This window comes from Sus scrofa, chromosome 2, assembly GCF_000003025.6.
Source record: "Sus scrofa isolate TJ Tabasco breed Duroc chromosome 2, Sscrofa11.1, whole genome shotgun sequence".
Classification (NCBI taxonomy): Eukaryota; Metazoa; Chordata; class Mammalia; order Artiodactyla; family Suidae; genus Sus; species Sus scrofa.
This window is the reverse complement of record NC_010444.4, coordinates 136,077,252-136,103,698: the sequence shown is the minus strand read 5'-3', so window position 1 is coordinate 136,103,698 and position 26,447 is coordinate 136,077,252. Positions and strand designations below refer to the sequence as shown.

At 49.9% G+C, this 26,447-nt stretch overlaps 1 protein-coding gene across 1 annotated transcript in view; it reads left to right on the top strand.

Annotated features, from left to right (window-relative positions):
• FSTL4 (follistatin like 4) overlaps positions 6,760-26,447 on the top strand; it is a 610,055-nt gene continuing 590,367 nt past the window's right edge. Inside the window, exon 1 of the mRNA XM_021084753.1 lies at positions 6,760-7,173. The gene's annotated coding sequence lies outside the window, so the exon portion shown is untranslated. The remainder of the gene's footprint in view (positions 7,174-26,447) is intronic.

Here is a 26,447-nt window from a genome sequence, read left to right as displayed (position 1 = left end):
CTGTCACACTCAGCTTCCCTGATGCTTGATGTCAGAAACTTGTGATCCTGGTGTGTGATCAGATACTGCTTGTAACTAAGCATGCCAGGATTTCTAGAACCGGCCTCTTGGCGTGGATCTTTCAAGCAGCGCGTCATCCTGGGAACAGAATTGCCAGGGTCCGAGGCCGCATCTTAACCCGAGTGTGTGGCAGAGGTGTTGCTCCCTTGCCTTGATTTGTTTTTGTCAACAGCATCTCAGAGGCTGGGATCCTGGCTGACTCATTCTCGCACCCTGGGTACCAAGCACGACTTTGCAGAGGGTGGAGCTTGGTAGATATGCTGAGCTGACTCCCTGAGCGCCTCGGTGTGAGCTGTTCTCTTAAGGGTCCTGAGGCACTCAAATGCCCATCCCTCCGGGCAATGAGCCATGCCTGCTGCCACCAAGGGCCCGGTCCCTGTCCTGCGTAGCTATCTTGAGCCAACCACCTGTGGGTTCTGTGCTCCCAGTGCCTGGCTCTGCCTCTGGTGTGATTGGGCTCCTCAAGGAAGGGGGGCTTCCTATCCCCTCCAGCGACCCTCAGCCCTGTGACCAGGTTTACTGTCACTACTGCTCATGTGAGAACCAGTCTGCGCTGCAGTAATAGGAAAAAAGTTGGCAAGAAGGAGCCAAATGAGTGAACTTGCTGCCAGGCTTTCGGAGGGATAGAAGAACAAACACTCAGGACAAAATAGACTGGGAGAGGGAAGCCTGCCCTTTTGTTTACTGACACACATCTCTGCTTCAAGCTCTTTTGAAAATGACTATTTTATTGATAAAATGAATGTGATGAAGTGAATGGGGGGAGGTGATAAAAGAATGAATGGAGATTTACCTCTGAGCATCTCTGTAATTGAATGCTGATCTGCAGGATGAATAGTGGAAGCAAATTATCCACCACGGGCCAACTCTCTGCTTTTCTTAGGGCTGTGCATTCTCTTCTCCCTGCTCAATAGGGGCCGTTGTCTGCTCCACCAAATTAGCCAAACACAGATAATGTTGTCAAAGAATGGCTCCATTAGATTCCCAGACACCTGACACGAAGACAAAAGCCTCTACCCTCACAGCTTTTCAATGTCAATTTTTTCCTACATGACTCAAAAAATAAATTTGTTTTGTGGGGCAGAGATGATGAGTTTGACAGGTTTTCAGTATAGAAGATAAAAGAGAAGTTGGCCGTATTGGCCGGGAGGGATTCTAGCCAATTTCATTAGGTGCTCCACTGTACACAGGTGCTGTAGGCAACTTGGTGACCTGGCAGGGACCTTCCTCCTGGGGGAAGGGCTGGGGGCCTGGGCTCCAGTCCCCACGGTGATGTTACCTTGGTTTGTGCCTTCTGTCCAGAGAGGATGCTGATGATGCTGAGATCTGGAATAGGGCCTCTGAGCTCAGAAGTCTGGTAGGAAAAAAAAAAAAATAAACAAAGAGTTCCCACTGTGGCTCAGTGGGTTAAGAACCTGACTAGTATCCATGAGGATGTGGGTTTGATCCCTGGTCTTGCTCAGTGGGTTAAGGATCTGGCATGGCTGTGAGCTTTGGGATAGGTTGCAGACGTAGCTCGGATCCCACATTGTTGTGGCTGTGGCTGTGGTGTGGGCTGGCAGCTGCAGCTCCGATTCAACCCCTAGCCTGGGAACCTCTATATGCCACAGGTGCAGCCCTAAAAAGACCAAAAAAAAAAAAAAAAAAAAAAAAAGAAAAAAAGTCTGGGAGGGTTGGGAAGGGGCTCCACTCATAGCCTCCACGTGGTTGAGTAGAACTCCGAACAGGGCTCAGATAACAGTGCCACAAAAGACTCAAGTTCCTTGAGAGAACTGAGCCAGCAAGTAGGTCACAGGGTCTTCTGGAAGTGGGACAGCTCTTCCCACGAGGAGAGGGCAGGAAGGCACTGCTCCCACGGTACTGTGTGCATTAATTTCAGCACCCACTGAAGGAAGGCCTGAGAGAGCTAATGGTCTCTTTATACTTTTCTTTGTATCGAAACAAATCTTATAATGACAAGGAATCCTAACAATAATAACTCCATCATTTCACCACCCTGATACAACTGTGAATATCTAGTCTCCTTTTTTTCCCATGTGATGTGCGGAAGATTGGTTTTTCTGCTTGTTCTTTCTTCGCCTCTGGCTGGAGCCTGGCCCGCACCTTCCTTACGGGGCATGCGCTGAGTTGGGAGTCCTCAAAGGGGAGGATGGGGGCAGAGGCTGTTTCTGCAAAGAGGGTGCAGGGTTATGCCCAGGGCAGACTCCGGCCCAGTGGGGGCCTTGGTCTTTGCTGGATGTTTGCTGGAAAGACCAGGCTCTGCTTCATGCTCTCCCAGGGCACCTGGCTCTGAAGCCTTCTCGAGCTTGATGGGTAGCAGCCAGGGAGATGGGGACGAAGGGGACAGGATGATGGCATATTAGTCTGAAGACCAAGGGGCGGAAATGGGGTTCTAGGAGGGGCGGGGAGAGGGAAGTCAGAAACCCAGGAGGCGGTGGGGTTGGCGCTAGAAGAGGGGCAGGGTTAGGAGAAAGGCTCTCTGCGCCTTATGAAGAGTGTCCCAACAGGAGCAGTTCTGAGGATCCAGGGAAGAGGTGGGAGACCCCTGTCTGGACAGACTCTACCCAGATAACCATGGGTGGCTGGTGGTGGCTGATGATCACTGATATGGCTCCCCTGGGCTCCTTTCTAGAAATCACAGGGCTGAGCAGTTAATTAGAGATCAGACTGTTTTATTCCTGTTATGGATTGTTCTATCTTGCCAATTGATCGATTGATTGATCGATTGCTTCTTTTGAGGGCTGTACCTATTGCAATTGGAAGTTCCCAGGTTTGGGATAGAATCAGAGCTGCAGCCTCCGCCCTCTGCCACAGCCATAGCCACAGCCATGCCAGATAGGAGCTGTGTCTGCGACCCACACTGCAGCTCACGGCAATGCCGATCCTTAACCCTGGACTGAGGCCAAGGATGGAACCTGTATCCTCGTGGGTACTAGTCAGGTTCATTACCACTGAGCTGCAATGGGAACTCCTCTCTTGCCTTTTTAGGGTCTAGTGGAAGGAGATAGTTTTACTGTGTGTGTGTCTAAGACCACTAGTCTAAGGTCACCTGCCTTTGTGTGGTGGGATCCGGGTTTTCCGCAGCCACATAATGTTTGGCTGAGCTGACTCCCCGCAGTGTACCAGGTACAACACTAGATCCCCAGTCTGGTGTCGGTAGGGTCTCGAGGACAGCCAGACAAGGCTTTAGAGACAAGGGCTTCTCTCGACTGTGCCAGGACAGGCCAGATCTTTATCTGGGTGGCTGTGGGCAGCCTTGGTCCTGCTGCCTTCCCCTAGGATGAAGGTGGGGTCCTTGAGGGGACCAGAAAGCAGGATCCAGGTTAGGCATTTTGAGCAGAAAGTGACTGACTGCAGGGATTTAGGGGGTCACTGTTGGAGGTGGGGTGGGGGGAAGCAAAGGTCAGAAAGACCACATGCAGGAAATATGAACATATAGGAATCTCAGGAAGCCACAGAGGAGGAACTCCGCCACCTGCTGCGCTGTAGTAGCAGATTCTCGAAGGGAACCTGGAAGCTACTGGCAAAACCTCAGATTACCTACTCCCAGCTTCCACCAGAAAAGCATGGTGTCTGCCTCTGCTTAGCCTTCCAGACCTCACACAGTGGCTCTCACTGGCAGAATCTAGCTGGAACCCTGCGGGCAAGGGACTCTGGGATTCTCCTGTGATTCTGTGCAGAAGGGGCCACAGTCATATCACAAAGATGACAGTCAGTTTGGTCCAAGGGGCTTTGTAGCCCCAAAGCCTAGCATAGTGCCTGGCACAGGCTAGGAGCTAAATGTACATTTACTTGAAGAATGAAGCGTGGGTAGGTAGAAATGCTATTCAGAGGGGCCTTTCCAGTCCACCCAAAAAGACCACGTTTCTGCTGCCCAGGGAGGAGTGAGTGGTTGGCTTCCAGAAGACTTGTTTCCATTTAGAAAGGGAGAAGGGCTGGAACTTCAGAAAGTACTCCTGGGCCTACATCATGAAAATCACGGCTCTTGCCTTTAGAGTTTCTTAAATCCAGAGTGGAGAAACACAAGGCCTGCAGGGTAGGTGTGTCTCTGGGGATTGGGTGGAGGCATAGAGCCTGGACTCAACTGGGATTTCTCGTTTCCTGCCTACCGGCCAGGTATGGGCAGATCTTACACACAAACTGGCATCTTAGACAATTGGCCAATTGGCCTGGAGTTGGAAGAGGCAAGTTTGCTCACAGACCCAGAGCTCAGTCTTGGGACAGCCCAGTGATGAGGGTTGTCTTTATCTAGCCTCTTTTTTTTAAAATTTTTAATTAAAAAAAATTTTTTTGGTCTTTTTTTGTCTTTTTAGGGCCGCACCCGCGGCATATGGAGGTTCCTAGGCTGGGAGTCAAGTTAGAGTTGTAGCTGTCGGCCTGCACCACAGCCATAGCAACGCCAGATCCATGCTGCGTCTGCAAACTATACCACAGCTCACAGCAACGCTGGATCCTTAACCCACTGAGCAAGGCCAGGGATCAAACCCACAACCTCATGGTTCTTAGTCAGTCCCCTTTCCACTGCGCCACCATGGGAACTCCCATCTAGCTTCTTGATTGTAAATAACAGACAAACCCACTCAAGCCAAAAAGGATGTTTACTGACTCACGTAGCTGAGAACTTCAGGGGTGTTGTGCCTTTGGGCGAGGCTGGATTGAGCAGCACACATGACTCTCTTTGTCTCACTTTCCCCTTCTCTTGGCTCTGCTCTCTCTGAGAGTCCTCAAGTGTGGGTCTCCTCCTTTCCTGCTTCCTGCCCGGAGTCAGAGAAAATAGAGACCAGAAGCTTCAAACTCACATACCCCTAGCTTGGCAAGTTAGTGGAAAGTCAGCTTCCTCTCCATGTGTGAATATATAAACTGAAAACGATTGGCCTTGTTGAGTCAAGTATCCACCTGGACCATTTGTGCTCTTCAGGGAGACGTGGTACTGTACTTGTTTCTACCTGGCTCACCTGCTCACGTCTGTGGCCACAGGCTGGGGCTGGGGGGGAGGGGAAGGGTGATGGGGAACCTCCCAGGACCACATGGAGAGCAGGAGCGATGGTTCCTCAAAGGGATAGAAATCGCTGCAAAAACAAATGTGTTTCTAGAATGAAAGAGAAGAGCAAGGGGCCTGGGCTAGGATGACGGTGACTCCAGGCAGAGAAGAAATGCCATATACGAGCCCTCAGCTTGGTCAGCATCATCTTGTGTGGCTCTGAGAGCTGGCAAGTGTCCTGCAGGTGGGACCACCCAGCAGCTGGACTTCTCCCTGGGATATTATAAAAGTTCGCACTGCCCTCAATTAGGCCACATTTGCCATGAACTTGTGCGTTTGTTTGTTTGTTTGTTTTTTGGGTTTTTTTTTTTTGCTTTTTAGGGCCACACCCACGGCATATGGACGTTCCCAGGCTAGGGGTCAAATTGGAGCTGTAGCTGCCAGCCTCCGCCACAGGCACAGCAATGCCAGATCCAAGCTGTGTCTGAGACCTACCCCGTAGCTCATGGCAACGCTGGATCCTTAATCCACCTTGCAAGGCCAGGGATCGAACCTGCATCCTCATGGATGCTAGTCAGATTCATTTCCACTGAGCCACGACGGGAACTCTGCCATGAATTTATGTTTAAGTGCTGTGTCTGGTCTTCTCCTGGACACTGTGCTGGAGGATAACTAGACTTTGCGGTTGCATGAGTGTGGGTTTTTTTTTCCTTGATTAAAATCAGTTTATTTTCTACAACTGAAATCTGCCATACAGTGTGTCCCCGCTTGACAATATTTTCTGTAGAGAAAAAGATTTTCATTCCACGGTGAGATAATTAACCTTTAAAATCTTTTTATTGATATTTAGTTTTATTGATTATTATCTTCAGCTGCATGAGTTTTAAGGGGAAATGTACCCCATTTAGGAAGGAGCCACAGGCTCTCCGCCCTCTCGTCTTTCTGTCTTGATTCCTTGGCTCCTGGCAACCTCCTACCTCGGAATGACAGCATTAGGCATTTATTCAGTCAACATTTACAAAGAACCTACTGTGTGAAAGGCTCTAGGATCAACCAAACAAGCCCCGTCCTGGCCCTTACAGGGTGTAAAGACCAGCAGAGAAGTCAACCAAACCCAACCCAACGCAACCCGAAACAACAGCAGCATCGTCCACTTGGGAACGCATTAGTCGGAGGTGATGGGGTAAGGGCTCCAAAGGAGAGGTGATCCATTCAGGACGGATCCAGCTCTGGGGCAGGGGGGTCTCTTGAGAAGGGGCTGCTAAAATGAGAGCAGAAGGATGGCTGGAGTTTGGATTTGGATGAGGCCAAAGGGGTAGAGAACGGGGGAAGTGAGTTTGGATGCCAGGGCTCTGCGCAGGGGAAGTGGGGCCCCTGCCTGGCGGGGCTGGGAAAATAGGCTGGAAGGGGCAAAATCTGGGGGTCTGAATGCCATGTGGGGGTCAGGGTCTTCACTGCCACTCCTGCCCGCGCCCCCGCCCCGTGTGCCTGTCAGTGGGACCTTGGTTCCATCCCACCAGAGCCCTCAGCAGGGAGGACAAGGGGTCACTGTTCAGCTCCCTCATGCCCCCTTGAGGTTCTCCCCACCCCCACATCCCCTGGCAGGCCAGTGGGCCTGCCCCTAACTGCCCTTGAACCTCTCAAGTCCGGGCTGGGCTGGCCTTGGGGTAGGGGCGCTGCTGTAATTATGCTCACTGTTTGTCAGTCTCCCCGGCTGCATATGAAGCGGAGCAGGAGGAGGCTGGGATGTTGGGTGGGGAGAGAAGGGGGTGCTTGGAAGAGGCTGTAAGCAGTGGAGGTGGTGCCATGTGTTGGATTCAGGATGTGGTTGGGAGGTAAAACCACGCAGCCTTCTGGGTGGAGTTGGATGGGGTGTGGTGGTGAGGAGGAGAGAAGAATAAAGATGGTTGCAAGGCTGCAGCCTGGGTGGATGGCAGTGCCATTTGCTGGGGGCGAGGAAGGCTCGGAGGAAGCCGACTGGGAGGAAAGGAACACAGGCACACACGCTCTATCTTGGACATTTTGAGTTGGAGGTGATGTCAGCGCAGCATTTGGAGGTGATGTCAGAGAAGCATTTGGATACAGAGGTCTGGGCTAGAAACGCAAGTGTGGGAGCTCTCAGCACAGAGATGGTGAGTGACGTTGTGGCCGTGGGCGCCTGCGTGTGGGCTTGGGGGAGACCAGGCCTGGGTCCCGAGTGTCTGGAGCCTTTGGAGGTCAGTGGGAGGAGAAGGAAGCAGAACACAGATAAACCCGACGGGGCGCAGGCAGCAACCTGCCTGTGATAAATCATGCCTGGCCGCCCAGGCTGCAGATGTGCGTTCTGAGGACCCCCCTGGGCACCAGGGGCCTGTCGCCGGGTGATGGATGAAGGCTGCTCCCACCCACCCGCCTCCCGCTGGCACATGCTTCCTGCCACCACCAGGCAGTCCCTCGGGAATAGAGAAAATAGCTGAGCAGGCTCGCCGTGACAGCCTTTTAAAAGTGACTTTTAAAACTTCTTATAATTGTTGATTAAAAGGCCCATTGCTTCAGAGGCTCTGTTTGTGGTGGGAGAGGGAAAGTCATTTCAGAAGGAATTTCTGGGGAGGTGAAGCGTTCTAGCAAATTGGCCAGGCGGTGTTTGTAGCTCCAGGCTTATATTTCAAAAGCCATTAAAAGCCCCTCAAGAAAGTGCTGTGAAGTACTCATTTTGAGAAAGGGAAATATTTTTGGGGTTGTGGTGGGGGAGAGAAAGTGCCAGCTAGGGGGCTTGCAGTGGGCAGTGGGAGGGGGAAGCCGAGGCCCCCGTCCACTGTGGCCTCGGGGCAGGACTGGGCTCCCAGCTGTCTATGCCGTCCGCTCTCCTGACCGTCTACACCACTACCTCTGCGCCCTGGCTTTTACTGCTGGCCCATTTGGAACAACCACTACTCGAAACTGTCCAAAGTTAACACATTTTGTGGATTCCTTTCCCTAAATCTTTCTGGCTTCCAGGATTCCTCGCTGACCTCCTGTGGCCCATGACCTCTGCATGGCACATGCGTGCTCATGGCTAGGGACCCTCATCCTGCTGGTTCATGCGTGTTTCCAGCTTCCCCTAGCAGGCTGTGTATATGGAGAGAGGAGGATGCTCAGGGTGCTGGGCTGAATCCTGCACAACCTCAATGGCTCCTTTCCCCCTCGTTAAGTGGCCAGGGTGCTGTGGGGATGTTGGTACTCGGCAGCCATTGTGTCTCTGTCCTGAACCCTGTTATGCCACGCATGGGGCTGCCCTGGCAAAGGCAGGAAGGGCGAATGCATGTGTGAGTGTGTGTGTGTTCTCAGCTTTGCTGTGGTTGTCAGGGTCAGGGCAGCTGGCCAGGATGGCCAGGGGAGGACCTAGCTTCACTGCCAAGCTGACATAAAGCCATGCCCAGCAATCACATTCACCAGAAAGTCTCGTATATTTACAATAAGAGAATCTGGTGTTTCTAAAAACTTGCTGGGAGTTCCCATCATGGCTCAATGCTAACAACTTAACTAGTTTCTGTGAGGATGTGAGTTTGATCCCTGGCCTTGCTCAGTGGGTTAAGGATCCGGCATTGCCATGAGCTGTGGTGGAGGTAAGAGGCCTGGCTTGGATCTGGTGTTGCTGTTGCTGTGGTGTAGCCAGGCAGCTGCAGCTCTGATTTGACTCCTAGCCTGGGAAATTCCATATGCTGTGGGTGTGGCCCTAAAAAGCAAAAAATCAAATAAAACAAAACAAAAAAGCAAAAAACTTCCCCTTGCGGATGCCTCCTCTGAGACCTGCTGCTACCCTCAGCCCCCATAAGCCCGAGTTTATTCCTCTGGGAAATGAGGCAACTGGATTGGCTAAATTTCATATGGTAACATTATGAACAAATCCTTTTATTTTCCTATTGCTTATATATTTTTAAAAATTTTAAAATGATTCTTTTTCTGTTATAGTTGGTCTACAGTGTTCTGTCAATTTCTACTATAAAGCAAAGTGACCCAGTCACTCTCTCTCTCTCTCACACACACACACATAAATTCTTTTTCTCACATTATCTTTCATCATGTTCCTTTACAAATGTCTAGATATAGTTCCCTGTGCTATACAGCAGGATCTCACTGCTTATCCATTCCAAAAGCAATAGTTTGCATCTATTAACCCCAGATTCCCAGTCCATCCCATTTCCTCCTCCTTCGCCTTGGCAATCACAAGTCTGTTCTCCAAGTCTGTGAGTTTTTCTGTGGAAAGGTTCATTTGTGCCGTATATTAGATTCCAGATATAAGTGATACCATATGGCATTTATCTTTCTCTTTCTGACTTAGTTCACTTAGTGTGAATGTGTCTAGTTCCATCCATGTTGCTGCAAGTGGCATGATTCTGTTCTTTTTTATGGCTGAGTAGTATTCCATTGTGTATTTATACCATATCTTCTTAACCCAATCATCTGTCGATAGACATTTGGGTTGTTTCCATGTCTTGGCTGTTGTGAATGGTACTGCAATGAACATTCAGGTGTGTGTGTCTTTTTCAAGGGAAGTTTTGTCCGGATATACACCTAAAAGTGGGCTTGCTGGGTCATATGATAGTTCTATATACAGTTTTCTAAGGTCCCTCCATTACTGTTTTCCATTGTGGTTGTACCAATTTACATTCCCATCCCAGCAGTGTAGGAGGGTTCCCTTTTCTCCACATGCTTTCCAGTATTTGTTATTTGTGGAATTAATAACGGCCGTTCTGACAAGTGTGAGGTGGTACCCCATGGTAGTATTGATTTGCATTTCTCTAATGATCAGTGATGTTGAGCATTTTTTCATGTGCTTGTTGGCCATCTGATCAGTGATGCTGGCCACATTTTTTCATGTGCAGATGGCCTGTCTATTCAGGTGTTTTGCCCATTTTTCAATTGGGTTGTTGGTTTTTCTGCCACTGAGTTGTGTAAGTTGTTTGTATATTTTGCAGATTAAGTCCTTGTCAGTTGCATTGTTTGAAACTATTTTCTCCCATTCTCAGGGTTTTTTTTTAAATGGTTTCCTTTGCTGTGCAAAAGCTTGTCAGTTTGATTAGGTCCTATTGGTTTATTTTTGCTTTTATTTCTGTTGCCTAGGGAGCTGACCTAAGAAAACATTTGTATGGTTGATGTCAGAGAATGTTTTGCTTGTGTTCTCTTCTAGGAGTTTTATGGTGTCTTGTTTTACATCTAAGTCTTTAAGCCATTTTGAGTTCATTTTTGTGCATGGTGTGAGGGTGTGTTCCTGTTTCATTGATTTATATGCAGCTGTTCAGTTTTCCCAGCACCACTTGCTGAAGAGATTATCTTTTCCCCATTTTATATTCTTGCCTCCTTTGAACATACCTTAACATAATAAAAGACATTTATGACAAACCCACAGAAAATATAATACTCAGTGGAGAAAAGCTGAAAGCCTTCCCACTAAAATCTGGAACAAGACAAGTTTGCCTACTCTCACCACTTTTATTCAACATAGTGTTGGAAGTCCTAGGCACAGCAACCAGGCAAACAAAAGAAATAAAAGGTATCCAAACTGGAAGAGAAGAGGTAAAACTGTCACAGTTATGCAGATGACATGATATTGTATAGAAAACTCTAAGGACTCCACATGAAACTACTCAAACTGATCAATGAATTCAGCAAAGTAGCAGGATACAAGATTAACATTCAGAAACCTATTGCATTTCTGTATATTAACAATGAAATATTAGAAAAGGAATACAAAAATACAATACCTTTTAAAATCACACCCCCCAAAATTAAATACTGAGGGATAAACCTGACCAAGGAGGTGAAAGACTTACATGCTGAGAACTATAAAACATTGATCAAGGAAATTAAAGAGGATTCAAAGAAATGGAAAGATATTCCATGCTCCTGGGTTGGAAGAATTAATATTGTAAAAATGGCCATACTACCCATAGCAATCTATAGATTCAATGCAATCCCTATCAAATTACCCATGATATTTTTCAAAGAACTAGAACAAACAATCCAAAAATTTATATAGAACCATAAAAGACCCAGGATTGCCAAAGCAATCCTGAGGAACAAAAACCAAGCAGGAGGCATAACTCTTCCAGACTTCAGACAATATTACAAAGCCATGGGAATCAAGACAGTATGGTACTGGTACCAAAACAGACATTCAGACCAGTGGAACAAAATAGAGAACCCAGAAATAAACCCAGACACCTATGGTCAATTAATCTTCATCAAACTCATTTTTTGAATCCCATTCCTCCAAGAAGGAGGGAGTCCCATGATGGATGGTGTGGGAAACAGGCCTGCAGGTGAGATGAGGGCATGGCAAGGTGAGACAGCAGGCCTGCTGGGCTGCCACTGGTTTTGCTTCAGCTCAGGTGTTGCTGGGGTCCCACGTGAAGGAAGAGCTTTGGAGTCAGCATGGTCCTTGGGTGACAAGCATGTACTGGGGGAGAAGTTTGCACACCTGGCCTGTGGGTGTGTGCTGGGTCCTGGAGGTTGAGTTTGCAGAGGTTTGCTGAGAGTCTGTGGGAAGACCCATTGACTGCTGGCCATATTTGGGGAGCACAGCAGTGCCTAATGGGTGAGGGCTGCTTTGGGCTCAGAGAGAAGGTGTGAGGGGCTGAGCAATGAGGGTTAGAAACAGGCCCAGGGGACAGACAGGGCTGGCACTGACTCCTAGGAAGGGCTGAGAGGAGGAAGTGTTGTGAAGGGGACAAGGAGTCCTGGGCTCCACGCAATTGGGTCTTTAATGGAGAGGGAGTGCGCACCATTAATTCCTAAGATTTCTCAAAGTGTTTTAGCTTTGCATGTTTATCTGGTAGCGCGGGTTCATTTCTCTGTGGTTGGGAGAGAGACTTGTGGCTGATTTGATAGACAGCTGTGTAAGGACATGTTGTAAGGTGGCTGGCAGAGGAAGGAGTTGGTAGCAGGGAGAGATGGGGAGGTGCCTGGGGCAGGGTCCTTGGGGATTCAGGAGCATGTCAGGGTCTTTGGTGCCTGGGGGAGCCTGGGTCTCACAGAGAGGACCTCGGGGGACTCCCCTCCCCTCTCTTAACTACCTTCACATGCCTTGTGTCCATGTGGATGCCGGGCCTGGGCGGTACACTCCCCTTATTTATCGGCGGTTTACAGGCAGGGCTTTAGGCCTCACAGAAGAGGCAGCAGTGTTTCCTAAGACCTCCTGTGGACATCTGTCTCTCTCTCTAGAACTTTCTCTAGATACCATCTCTATCCATATCAGAAGCTTCTCTTGGGTACTAGCTCTGAGAGATGCTTTGTTAAAGCTGCCTATGGCCTGCTGAGTAATACTGGGGACTACCCCCTCCTGTGCTTCTTTCTTGAACATTCCTAGTCAACAGGAGCATTGCATAGGCTGGGAGAAGTCCACTGCAAAAGGATTCTGTTTGACATTTTTTTTAATCCTATGTTTCTTAAACCCATTTGACCACAGATCCCTCTTGCTACAAAAAGCCTGTTAAAGTCCTTTACAAGTCCCCCTGCGTCCCCCTACTCCCAACGCACACACCCAGGGCCCTCTGATAGCACCGTATTCTCATGCTACCTGCCTCATGGACTCACTTGCTCTGAATTTCCCCCATGGTGAAGACAGGCAGGGTGTTTATCATCTGGCCTGCTGTGGCCTCCCCCCCCGAGCTTGGAGCAAACCCTCTAGAGCCAGAGTACAGATGCCTCTGTGCACTCACTCCGACCACTTGGCCAGCCCCTTGGCCAGCTTGAGTTTGTGGACCGATTACTTCTTGGTTCATGCTTCCTGGTTCATCTGTAGCATTTAGTCCATTGGCTGGTCTGTGTGCTCACCTTCATGGCCAAATGAAGCTCATGGGGGCCCAGGAGGCTTGGTGGAGGACCGGACGTGAGCAGAAATACTCCATCTGCCAGGTCCCCCTGCCCTGCAGCAGTGCAGGCCCCGGGCTGTTCTGATTGCTTGTTTTGCATAAACTAATGAAATATTAAAGGAAATTCTTCCACTTCGGAAGACCTTTTCGTCAAGGCACGGGGCAGACTGAACTTGTGATAGAATTCCCCTGAGCCTTGAGAGAGAAGCAGAGGGAGATAGAGAGGAGGCAGGAAGCACTGCAGAGATTGGCGCTCCCCTGATAGGGCCAGGAATGGCTCACGGTGGCTGCCTTCTCCCACCTTGTCCCTGCTCAAAGTGGGCACCGCTGACCCGGAGCCTAGGAGGACAGTGTTCTGGCAGGTGCTGGGGTGGAGTCATGGAGTGGGGTGGTGGTGGCTGGTAACATGTCCTTGGGCCTTACTTGCCCCTCTCAGGGCTTGGCTTTCTTTCTCCACCTGTACCACTGCGTGGTACACCAGATGCTCCTGGGCTTTTCAAGGCTTAGGTAGTGGGATTCTGCTTGGAAGCTGGTTTGCCTGTTCACATGTTTGTGGTTTATGTTGCCTTGATTCCTAGTGAGACACATGGGGCCCAGTGGCTGTTCCGGATTGGAAGGCTGCACCTAGAGTGCCTGGCCACACATGCCTGCAGACCCAGGCTTCCCGCTCACCAGGCAGTTCTGGAGTTGGGCCAGCCATGGCTAAGAGTCCATGTGGCACTGGCCACATTTCTGAGCTGACCTCCTGGGGATGGCTCTATGACTTGCCTTCTGATGGGCGTTCCCGCCGTGTTATGTCTGCTTCCCTGTATGTGTCTGGAGTGGGGTCTTCTCTGGGCACAGACACTGGCAGCCTCCTGGCATTTCTAAAGCAGAGTGGCAGCCTCTCCAAGGCTATGCCTGGCCCTCTGTCCTGACTCCACTGCCCTGGCCCTTGGCTTGGACAGATCCAATCTGATCCCAGGTCAGAGTTGACCCTGGAATGGCCAGAGCATCTGCAGGGCCTGCATCTGTGTCTCTTTGGCCATGCAGCTCCCATGCTCAAGGCCACGTGCACACTCATCTCACAGGGAAAGAGTGAGCGGCCCGCCTTGGATGATGGATTAGCATCATGTATTTCCCTTTGCCAAGGTGTCTCAGAAGCACACAAGCAGATGGCTTCTTGGGGGATTCCTCCAGGGAACTGAATTTCTACAAATCCAAACAATGTGTGGAAATCCAATATTCAAGTGAGGGAAGAAGTTAGGAAAGAAAACACGCTCTTCCCCTCCCTTGCCCCCTCCCCCCAGTTAAAACCTGGCTATAGAGCTGGAGGGGTCAGAAACAGCTTGTCCTCACCGGTGGTGGTTCCCTCTGTAGGAGGAGAAACACAGACCTGGGGCTGCTTCTTACCTGGCCAGGTGAAGAGGTCTTCAAAGGGTTGCTGCCAGGATGTGTGTGTCTGGGGACGTGGACTTCAATTCAGATCATTGGGCTTTGCTTAAGTGACTGCTGTGTGCTAGTCCCAGGCCTGGTGCTGTGCGGAATGGGGTCTGATAGCTCATGGCTTAGAAAGCACTTGCCATGGGCCTGGATTTTGCTCTTGGCTCTGCCGTGTTCCAGTGGTGAGACCTCAGACCAGGGGCTTAGGTTCTCCATCTGTACAGGGGACTCACGGTTCCTCTCTCAAACGGTTGTTCTAAGAATCAAATCAGTTAGGGTGTACAAAGCGCTTAGCATGGCCCTGGCTCACGACACCCTCTCATTAATCACAGACGCTCTCATTAATCACAGGGCCCCAGGTCCCCACGGCTGGCAGAAGGGAGGGGCCTGCCTTAGAGATGACAAAGCAGAGGCTGAGAAAGTTTGTGTAGCTTTTCCTAAAATCACTTGGGTTGTTACTGAGAAAGCAAGGCTAGGGCCAAGGTCTCTCAGTTCTCCAGCAGAATGCCCTGGCCCTGCTGAGGGTCCTTCTTGAGGTATCAGGGGTTAGGAGCCCACCCTGTAGCTGCTGATCTTTGGCAGAGGTTGGACCATTAAGAACTCTGGCCATTAAGCCCTGAGTTCCCGTTGTGGCTCGGCAGAAACAAATTGGGCTAGTATCCATGAGGACGCAGGTTCGATCCCTGGCCTCATTCAGTGGGTTAAGGATCTGGCGTTGCCATGAGCTGTGGTGTAGGTGTAAGACACAGCTGGGATCTGGCATTGCTGAGGCTGTGGTGTAGGTTGACAGCTAGAGCTCTGATTAGACTCCTAGACTGGGAACCGCCATATGCCATGGGTGCGGCCCTAAAAGAAATAAAATTAAAAATAACTAACTAAATAAATAAAGAACACATCTCCAATTTTTTTTTTTTTGTCTTTTGTCTTTTTAGGGCCGCACCCTCGGCATATGGAGATTCCCAGGCTAGGGGTCCAGTCGGAGCTGTAGCTGCTGGCCTACACCACAGCTCACGGCGACACCATATCCCCAACCCACTGAGCAAGGCCAGGGATCAAACCCACAACCTCATGGTTCCTAGTTTGATTCGTTTCCACCACGCCAGGACGGGAACTCCCACATCTTTGATTATAAGTGTGTTTTTTTCCTTCCTGGGGAAAAGTGTTTCTAGAATTCCAAGGACTTAGAAGAGCTACACAGCTCATCCACCAAGCTGGCAAAGACAGTTCCTCTGTGGCAGGAGAAATCCGAGGTCCCCCTCCTCCCCCCTGCTGCCGGAGTCTGACCTTCCCCACTCTGCGCCTTGCCCGTGTTTTACAGGGCACTTGCTCTCTGGCATTTGGTTTGATCCTATTAACGTTTTGAGCAAATAAAGCTTGGATTGCTGCTTTGGGCTGTGGAATCAGTGCTGATTTGGGGAGGGATGTCTAATTTAACATAATCCCGCTCCTTGGACTTTTCTGCGGCTTCCACTGGATTCCCCTCTGGGAAGATGAGCTCAGGGAGTGGAGATGTGATTAAAGCAGGGGCCTCGCCTCCTCTCCTAACCTTGGCACCATCATTCTCCTGGTAAGGATGGGATGAGAACCAGGAGGAGTGTTGGAAGCACAGATACTGCTTTTATGTTAATTCCTACGTGGAGATGGATGTGTATGGATGAGCAACCTTCGGGGGGACACTTGAGCTCTGGGGGGTCATGGGTGAGGTATCAGCTGGTTTCCCACAGAATGAGGGCAGGACTGGAGGGTATGTTTGTTTGTTTGTTTGTCTTTTTGTGACTGCACCTGCGACATATGGAGGTTCCCAGGCGAGGGGTCGAGTTGGAGCTGTAGCCATCGGCTTACACCACAGCCACAGCAACGCAGGGTCCGAGCTGCATCTGCGACCTACACTGCAGCTCATGGCAACACCGGATCCTTAGCCCCCTGAGTGAGGCCAGGGATCAAACCCACATCCTCATGGATACTAGTTGAGTTTGGTAACTGCTGAGCCACGACGGGAACTCCCATGGAGGGTATGTTTTTGATCACATGCATGAGGATTCCTCCCCCTTCTTTCTCTGAGCAAGAAGTTGAACAATATAACTCGTTACTTCAAGGATAAAATCCAGTTGAACTGGTGTGTGGGGCCACATAGACCCCCCATGTTTGTCCCAAAGGTATCATTTTTCTTTTCCTAACTGTACAGAGTCTGATAGGGGATTTTTTCCTCCAAGTTAATGGGCTTGAAGGGGCAGTATTGGTGGGGCCAGGGTGGGGCCGAGGGGACAGGAGGGCTGCATGGGTCACTGCAGAGGAGGAGGGGCTGCTCTTGGGCTGATTATGGAGACGCATCTCCAGGAGAGGTGATGGATTCCTTCTGGGGCTGTTGACAGGGCTGGGAGCCAGGCAGGAGGAAGGTAATTATATCATTTCATGTCACTTTTGTCTCAGGGGGTCAAATGAGCTGACTCTCCAAAACTAGGGTTTACGTTTGACTTTTTAATTTACGGGCTGATGCAGATGTATGCTAGTGTAATCCTTAATTTGTCTGGAGCAGCTGAGGTGTGCCTGGCTCAACGGGCAAGAGAGGAGTAACATGGTGGTGACATGGAGGGTCTCAGCAGTTATCGGGGAGCGTGGGACAGACTGCCATCTGCGATGATGCCCAGCAGGATGGGAAAATGGGCGGACGAAAGGCGGGGGGAGAGTCAAGGGCAAACACCTCCATGCCGGCTGTAAGGGCTTTATGGAGGAGGAGGGAGAGGTGGCCTTTGGAAGATGGATGGATGGGATTTCCATGCGGTGGAAAAGATGGGGTGAGCAAGGCCGCAGGAAAGGTCCCCCCAAAACACAGGTATGGAGACAGAGATGAGGGCTACTTGGTAAGAGGTTCTGCAGGGGGACCTTCTGAAAGTGGCTGGAAAGGTTGAGGCCCTAGGGCGCTTAGAAGATGCTCAGTGGGCATGTATTGAATAAATGTGCAAGATAATTGGCTGAGTCTTCATTCACTGACAAGTACTTACCGAGTGACTACTCTGTGCTGAATACTCAGGGCTGGATATGCAGCCGGGAACAAAACAGAAAAAAGTTACTCCTTTGTGAGTTCATGTTCTAGCAGAGGAAGGTAGACAGTAAAGAAATAAATATGGTATATGAGTCATCAGTGTAGTGTGTTAGGATGAGGCAAGTTCAAGGGCAAAAAGTGAGAAGAGGGTGGGGACACAGGGGTGTCTGTGTGTGTTTGCGGGAGGTTGCAGTTTTGACAAGAGCTGCAGAAGAACCTCTATGAGAAGATGACAATTGAACAATTCGAGACGGACAGCCATCAGCCAGGAGGGAATTCCCATTGTGACACAGTGGAAACAAATCTGACTTGTGTCCTTCAGGATGCAGGTTCGATCCCTGGTCTCAGTGGGTCAGGGATCTGGCCTTGCCCTGAGCCGTGGTGTAGGTTGCAGACGAGGCTCAGATCCAGCATTGCTGTGCCTATGGTGTAGGCCAGCAACTGTAGCTCTGATTTGACCCCTAGCTTGGGAACGTCCATATGCTGCAGGTGTGGCCCTAAAAAAAAAAAAAAAAGAAAAGAAGATGAAGTCAGCCAGGTGGATATTTGCAGGCAGAGCCTTCCAGGCATCAGTGCCTGAGGCAGGAGAGGGCCTGGTGCTTTAAGGTGGGCAGGGCAGGGAACAGCAGGAGGGCCCTGTGGCTGCAGCAGCGTGCCTGGGGACAGTGGTACAGGATATCAGAGAGCCATAGGGCCCTTGCAGCCCACTGTCGGGTTAGGACTTCACCCTTAGGGCTGTGGGGATCCCTGGGGCAGAGCTTTGAATAGAGGAACAATGTGATGTGACTCCTGTTTTGAAACTATCGTTCTGTGCGTTGCAAACCTGACCTGAAAACCTGGACGCAGGGAGACCGTGTGAGAGACTGCTGCAGCCCTGTGAGAGGTGACAGTGGCCTGGGTGGGAGCCATGTCCTGGAGGTGCTGACAAGCAGTTCCATTCTTGGATGAATTCTCAATGGACTGTATGTGGGTGTGGCAGACAGGGACAGTCCAAGATGAAGCCACAGTTTCAGGCGGGACTGACCGGGATTGGGAAGGCTGTGCGGGGAGCAGGTTGGGATTGTCTTAGGAGGTGTTTCAGGCATGACAAGCCTGAGATGTCTATTGATCTCTGTGCAGAGATGTTTGGGGCAGCTGGCTTTCCGCAGAGAGATCTGGAGAGATTGGGGCAGGAGGTGTAAGTTTAGGGGCCTGTAGATTGTCATAACGCCACGAGGGAGGCCGGGATCACTACTGTCATTAAGAGGGTGTCAGGAGCATTTTTTGAGTGCCAGGCATTCTCTTAAGCACGGCCTGCATTCCCTCTCTTTGTCTCTACCACAACCTGATGAAAAAGGAGCTGATATTTTCTCCCTTTCACAGAAGATGAGCCTGAGGGTCAGAGGTGTTAAGTACATGACTCAAGATCACAGAGCTACTGAAGGTCAAAGCCAGAATTTGCATGTTGGTCTGTCTGACTCCAAATTTTCAATCATTGCAATCATTGTGACTTTCTGAGTTGTGGACCTAATTCTGTACGTGGGAGGGGACTCACTGAGGTGTTTTGAGCAGAGAAAGGACTCAGAGCTGGGGGTTAGGAAGAGGCATCTGGAACCTGGGGGCCACTGAAGAAGGTACCAGGGAGGTGAGAGATAGACACCAGAGGCAGGGAATTTTGGGAGGGTTTGGACTGGCCGGTGGGGCTTGGAAATAGAGCTTAGAGAAGGGATTTCCTGAGACAGGGAGAAACCAAATCATGGCAGATGCAGTGTTATGAACTGAGTTGTTTATATCCTCCTGGAATTCACATGTTGAAGCCCTAAGGCCCATGTGACTATTTGGAGATGGGGGCTCTAAAGAGGTAGTTAAGGTTAAGTGGGGTCATGAGAGTGGGGCCCTGGTCTGATAGGATTAGTGTCCTTATGCAAAGTGATTCTGGAGGCTCTCTTCCTCTTTGTGTGTACCTGCACTGAAGAAAGGCCCTGTGAGATCAGAGGACAGAGCCAGGGGAGGCCGTGTGCAAGTCTGGAAGAGAATTCTCACTGGAAACTGAATCACCATGGCCTTGATCTTGGACTTCCAGTCTCAAAAACTGTAAGGAATAAATGTTTGTTGGTTAAGCCACACAGGCTGGTGTTTGTCTGTCTGTTTGTTTGTTTGTTTGTTTGTTTTTAAGCTGGCATCCCAAGCAGAGTAACACAGCCAGACTCTTTGGTATTCTGGCTTTTCCAGACCTGTGTCTTCTTGCCAGGATGCAGGGCCTGGCCTTTTGGTAATGGGTCTCTTAAGGAACTTCTCTTTCCCTGCTCTAAATATTTCTGAATGGAAGAGAAGAGTCATTGAACAATTATCTAGTGATTAGCTTCGTTGTGGAGACCAGAGAGTTTCTGGAAGAAAATTGGTAAATTCTTTTCATTCTTAATAAAGCCTGACATTATCTTGCTAATGCCTGATATTAAGAGTTCAAAGTCATCTCTATACTACTGATCTTCAAAGGAAAAGATTTCCTAATTTGTTTGACAAGTCCTGCAGAACTGCAGGTGAGGTTCCTTTCAGATGGGAATTTTATTTTTAAAAAATCTTTTAAGCGTTTTTGTTCAAAAAGTGGTGTAGCTTTTTTTTTTTCATTAAAAACACCAGAGTGTGGGGCAGCAAAGCAAACAAATAACAAAAAGGATGCTTTTATAACATTATTATCACTGTTGAGAAAGAAGAAAATCATTCCAACAGTATTGAAAACTCCAAAGATGAAATAATTTCATTTTCTTCTCTAAAGGCTTTAAAAGGCCCTGCCTGTTTGTTCTATCTCTCATATCCAGTGAAGCTTGTTACTTTGCAATGGCCCAGGGGTTCACTATTGCAGAAAGATCAGGCCAGATTTCTGGGCACCTGGCTTAAACAGAAAGGTGGAAGCATCAAGGGGTTAAAAACCTTTCCTTACAAAAGTGATGTGGGCAAGGAGACCCTTCCCTGAGCCAGAAAGAGGAACAGGGTACCATCCCTCCAACTCAGAGCAGAAGATGGCAGAGCCCTAGTGTCCCACTTCTGCTGCCACTCTCTTCCCAGAAGATTGTGAAAAACATCAAAATGGCAGGTCTGTGAAGAAAGTACAACAGGAGTTACCATCATGGCTCAGCAGCATAAGAACCTGACATAGTATCTGTGAGGATGCAGGTTTGAATCCTGGCCTTGCTCAATGGGTTAAGGATCCAGTGTTGCTGCAAGGTACGGTGATGGTTGCAGATGCAGCTTGGATCAGGTGGGTACAGCTGTGTTGTAAGCTGGCAGCTGCAGCTCATATTTGACTCCTAGCCCAGGGAATTTCCATATGCTGCTGGTGTGGCCCTAAAAAGAAAAAAGAAAAAAAAAAAAAGAAAGTGCAATATGTTTAGAAACACATGCAGAGGGAAACATCTGAGGAGTAAGAAAAGCTTTGACTGTAAGTGGGGGAAGAAGCCATCAAGGAGAGCCCACCACCAGGTAAGCAGACTTCCCTTTTCTGGAACTCCGGTAGTCTAGGAGGTCAGGTTCAATTTCTCTTTCCAGTGGATTGGACTTTTAGATAAGGCATTGTGGCTGCCTATGGCCTCAAAGCACTAGACCACAATCTAGGACCCAATTCCAGCTATAAAATCACCCTAGTGTGGTTGGTAGAGGCCAACTATTAAATTTAGAATGGGTAAGCAGTGAGGTCCTGCTGTATGGCATGGGGAACTATATCCAGTTTCTTGGGACAGACCATGATGGAAGATATTGTGAGAAAAATAATGTATATATATTTATTGAGTCACTGTGCTGTACATCAGAAAGTGACCCAACACTGTAAATCCACTATACTCCAATAATATTTTTTAAAAATTAAAAAAAATACCCCTCTGCCAACAAATGATGTGATGGTAATTCACATCCGGTGATTGGGAAATTTTGCAATATTCCAGCTGGGAGTTTTCAAACATTAAATAAATTGGCATCACAGCTGACTCGTCCCTACCTCTCTTCTACTTCTTGCTCTTGGCCTCCATTGCATCCCTGGGTTCAGTGGCAGCATGTGCATCCCTGAGTATTCTGAACCCAGTGAGGGGCAGAGACCCTCATTTCCATCCCTGGTCTGGAGAAAAGCAAGTTCTGCTGCCGTTGGGGCTAATTTTCAAGGAGGCACAGAGAGGCATGCTCAGTGTGGTCAGCCTCTTGGGAAGCGGATGTTTCTGGGATCTTAATGTTTTCTCTCCTTTTCCTGCAAAAACCCTTTCTCAATAAAAATGAGTTGTCAGCTGCTCTTGAGACCCTATAAATTGATTTTGGCTCTGTCCATTACAGGTAGCTTCTGTGAGAAGCACCTGTATAAATCTTACTCAGTCAGGGAGTGTTTAAAATGGCAAATTTCAGAGTAAAGGTTTAACCAAAACCATAAATAAAACTTCAGAAGTAATGGAGGTGTTTACAAGCATCTGTGGAATTCCGTGCAAGAACAACGAGCGTGGTTCCAGTGCCAGGAGATTGACTGAGGTGCTGTGTTTGCCACGCGCAAGAGCGAATATCCATCTTTATTTGGTCTCTGCTCAGGGAGGCTGAACTTAGAGGTGCACCGACGTGGGCAGAGCTCTGTGGCCAGGTTCTTGAGAGAGTTCATCACTGTCAGGGGCTGAGGCACGTCCCGGCTCGGGTGGCTGCCAGTGGGAGAGGAAATTTCCAAGGACCAGGGCCAGGGCCAGGGCCTCAAGTCCCAAGCTGCCAGGCCTACTATGTGCCTGTGTGGTGGGAAGGTACTAATATCACAGTGACAGCATAATCCCAGCAACAGCCCCTGTGCCAGTTCCCATTTTCCAGCTCAGGAAACCGAAGCAAAGAGCGGTTTGTGACTTGTCTAAGTCCTAAAGCAAGCCATGGGCAGAAGCTGAAACAGAGCTGGTGGCTCCCAGTACCTGGTCCTAGTGGTCCCAGGCCTGCCTTCTCCCTGCCACGTTTCCTTCTACCCCATCTTCCCTCCACCTCTCCAGCAGGCAGCACTGAATGTGCTCCACTCCAGGACCTGGGCTGGTGCAGGGGTTGTGGGAAGACACATCAGTGTGCAAGGGTTTTCCTTCCCCTTCTCTGGCAGACCCTGTGTTCCCTTTGCTGAGAGCTGCACATACAGAAGACAGTGTATAGGACAAAGCCTCAGTGACTATCATGCATTCATTCTTCCATTCAGTAAGCATCTATTGAGCACCAGCTGTGTCCTAGGTTTTATGCAAGGGGCTTAATATACAATAAATATTCAGTAGAAGGGAAAAGTTTTAAGGGTGGCTCAGCAGGGGTGAGATGGCTCGTGGGTGGGTGAAGCCTTCCTGGGAAGGTAGAGCTGTGCCGGACCTCAAAGAAAGGCAGGGCTTGGGGAGGACAGTCAGCTTTCAGGTTGGAGGGCAGAATAAGCAAAGGCTGGGAGGTATGAGCATAGGTAGGCAGTTGTGTGGACTTGGACCAGCAAGGCAGATGGCAGGGGGTGACTCCTGACCATGTCCCCTGTGGGGTGGGCCAAGCCTTGTTCTCCTTCGGGTCTTGTAGCTCTGGGTGTAGACTCTGACCTGGGGTGTTTGCAGGGCTATACCACGGAAATGCAGGCCTCCCATGCTGGGGGCGGGGGTGTGTGGTGGGCATGAAGCTCCCCTTTCTTCCCCTTCTTTCTCATCTTCCTCCCATCTCTGGGACCAGAGCAGGTGCCTGCTCCTCCAGAAAGCCATTCCATTGTAAACCTCTGAGCCCCCTTGCCCCAGTCCTCAGCCCTCTACCAGGAATATCTGGACCAGACTGTGACCTTGTCCATGTTTGTTTCTTGTCCTGGTGTCCATCTTATTTCCCAGACCCCCTGGGTTCTCTGAGGACCGTGTCTCATGTCCCAAAGACCCCAGCACAGGCCAAGACACCTGCTGAGAGCTAAGAGGTAACACAGAGGATATCCAGTTAAATGTGAATTTCGAATAAAATATAAATAATTCTTTCAAATAAGTATGTCCCAGATATAGCATGGGCTATTGCATGTAATGTTTGGAATGTAATTACACTAAAAAATTATTTATTGGTTATCTGACATTCAAATTTAATTGAGTCTTTTTTTTATTTGAAAATAAAAGCTGGCAATGCTATGCTAAAAGTCTTGCTGATTGGTTATCGAAACTTGAGAGTTTCTAGTTTCTGGAGCATTCAAGTCTTAAGATTTTGACTTATTGGAGTTCCTGGCATGTCTCAGTGGTTAATGAGCCTGAGTAGCATCCATGAGAACATGGGTTTGATCCCTGGTCTCGCTCAGTGGGTTAAGGATCCAGCATTGCCATGAGCTGTGATGTAGGTTGCAGATGCAGCTTGGATCCCAGTGTTGCTGTGGCTGTGGCGTAGGCTGGTGGCTGCAGCTCTGACTGGACCCCTAGCCTGGGAACCTCCATATGCTGCAGGTACAGTGCTAAAAAGACACACACAGAAAGAATTTGACTTGCCTAGAAGTAGAGACTAAAACAGAAATTAGGAGCCTGAGTGCCGCATCGGCCTGCTCATGTTGGCAGCCCATTTTTCTTGTTTGCCAACTAGGGGGTCTCGAGTCAGCTACTTCCCTCCGAGTTTCATACCTGTGAAGTGAGAAGGGTGATAGTCCCTGCCTTATGAGTGAGGAATGAATGAGGCCATGCCTGGAAAGTGCTAGCCCAGTGCCTGGCCCTCAGTGTCAGCAGAATGGGGTCCATCATGACTATTGAGTGACTTTTCTGGGGGCTCCGAGGTTCCCCCACGAAGTCCCTGCTCCCCCACCTCCTGCCTCTCCTCCTTGAGGCTGGCCTCTCTGGAGGGCCCCCTGACCTCTGAGTCCCTTGATCATATTTTCTAAGCAAAAGCTCTAGATTTGCTTAGGCTCATGCAGCTCTCCACCCAGGGCAGCTTGGTTTATAACCACGGATGGGGGTTGGAGAGCAAATCCTTGGGTAGACTTTCTAATGGGACACAGATCATTACAGATGGGACTCAGGTTTTACAAAAGAGTCTAGGAGGTAGATAAATTAGATCATGAAAAGTGCATAAGGGACATCAATTATGCAGGAGGCAGAAGAATGATTATAAAGTGATCTGGCCTCAGTATGGGCCCATGAAACATTTACCCGCGGCTCTTAGAAAATATCCCTTGCTCCCTGCTTCAGAGAAGTGGGCTGGTGTGGGAGGCGGCTCTGCCCAAGGGAGGCTGTAAAACACATGACACTCTCCTTGGCTGTGGGCATCTGGGGGTCAAAGGTCAGCTGGGAGGCATAGAGCGCTGGACCTGGGCTTATAGAGGGAGAAGAGTCCTGGGGGCGCTGGGAGCCCAAGGGACCAGGTGGGGGCTCAGCGGATGTGCTTCCCCCTCTCCTGACCCAGAACACAAAGGTGCACACCAGCTCATGATGGGGGACTCGTTAGACACCGCGTCCCCTGGGTCCTCCCAGATCCCCCACCGTTGTCATGCTTGTCCGCCTTCCATCCAATAGCAGCACAGACCTGGCTCTCGGTGGGCTGGCCTCTGCCAGACTGCCCTGGCCTGATGCTGCTGGTGAGCATGGGCATCCAGGGAAGTGGGCAGGTGATCCGGCATGTTGCCTTCCTCCACGAAGTGTTACCCAGCATGGCTGGTCCCATGATGTCTCTCTCTGCAAGAACCCACACCTTACTCTGAGCCATACGTGCAGGCTTCCTTGAGGGTCCGTCCGCCCTCCCGGGACCATGTGCTGTGCTTCTGGAAGACAGCCACCGTCTTCCTCCTTCTCTCACCCCTGGGGGCTTTGGGCTGGGCACGTGGTGTTCCAGCTGAGCCTGGTGGGTGTGGGGAGGGTTTAGTTACCAGCTCAAGGGATCCTGACACACCCTCCCAGGCCTTCCTGCCCTGTGGCAGGTCACCCCTGGCCATTAGCCTCTCTGGGATTTAGGGTATGTTTCTACCTGGAGTCTGTCTCTTTGCTTTAAACCCCCATCCCTTGGAACACGGTTACCAGTGGCCCTCAGGAAGAAAAGGCAGGTGACGGTGGCTGCAGGGGTGCGGTCCTCAGCAGCCTGCTCTCAGTGGGCAGAGCCAAGCAGGGTTTGTGATGAGTGTGCTTGGTGAGCTGAGAGCTTTGTGCTGGGAGACAGAGTGGGAGGTGCCCAGGAAGATCTGTTCCTGCTGGAGGTCAGAGGTGAAGGGGTGTATTCCTTGTCAGCTGGGTTGTCATCACCCCCCTGGCCCTGGTCCCCTGGGCCTCTCGTTCTTTGTCTCCAAAGTCACCATTTCACTGAGTCCTGCTTATTTTTACCTTGCTGCTGGGCCAGGATAACAGAGGGGAGATAATAGCGATGCTTATCACACTATGCATCTAAAGAGAATTCTCTGACAGGTGCTGGGTAACGGAGCGGCGACTTCTCCCCAGGGTGGAGAGGTGGGTGTGGGACCGCTAGCCCTGCTTGGTCTTTTAGAGGTTGGACTTGGGGGGCAAGCACTTGGCCTTCCTGGTCTCAGTTTATGCATCCTTGAAATAGACTTAGGCTGTGGTCAGCTGAGCCATGAATAACAGCAAGTCAGCTTTTCAAAGGGCAAAGCCATTTGTTCCCAGGGTATACCCTGCTCATCTACTCTCATTGGGTCATTAGTATTGTTAATGACAAGAGCTAACCTTTATCTAAGATTTCTCATGGTGCAAAGTCTGGGCTAAGTGCCCTGCGTGTGCTCTCCCACTTGAGCGCGCCACTCAGTGGGTGATGGACCTGAGGTCTAGAGATATTAAGGGACATTCCCAAAGACGTTCCAGTGGAATCAGTGAGTGATGGAGGCAGGTTTGAACCCGAGCTGTGAGCATTTGGGAGATTCTGTACTTGGGTTCTTCCACCTAAAGGGAGCTTCTAGAGTTTTGGGGATCACTTCTCTAGCTCTAAATTTTGTCATCTTTTGTGTCTGGGGGGGTGATGGTGAGGGCCTGGTTTCATTCTCGCTTTGGGCTCCTAGAGTGGTCTTTGTGACTATGCTTGGAATGCGAGTTCAGGCAAAGTGCCATGATTTCTGAGGGTGATGGCTTGGGTACCTGTTGGTGAGTTTGACAGAGTGTGGTTACCGCTGGCTCTCCTGGCTTGCATCTTGCAGCTTGGACACCAGAGAGGGAATGAAGAC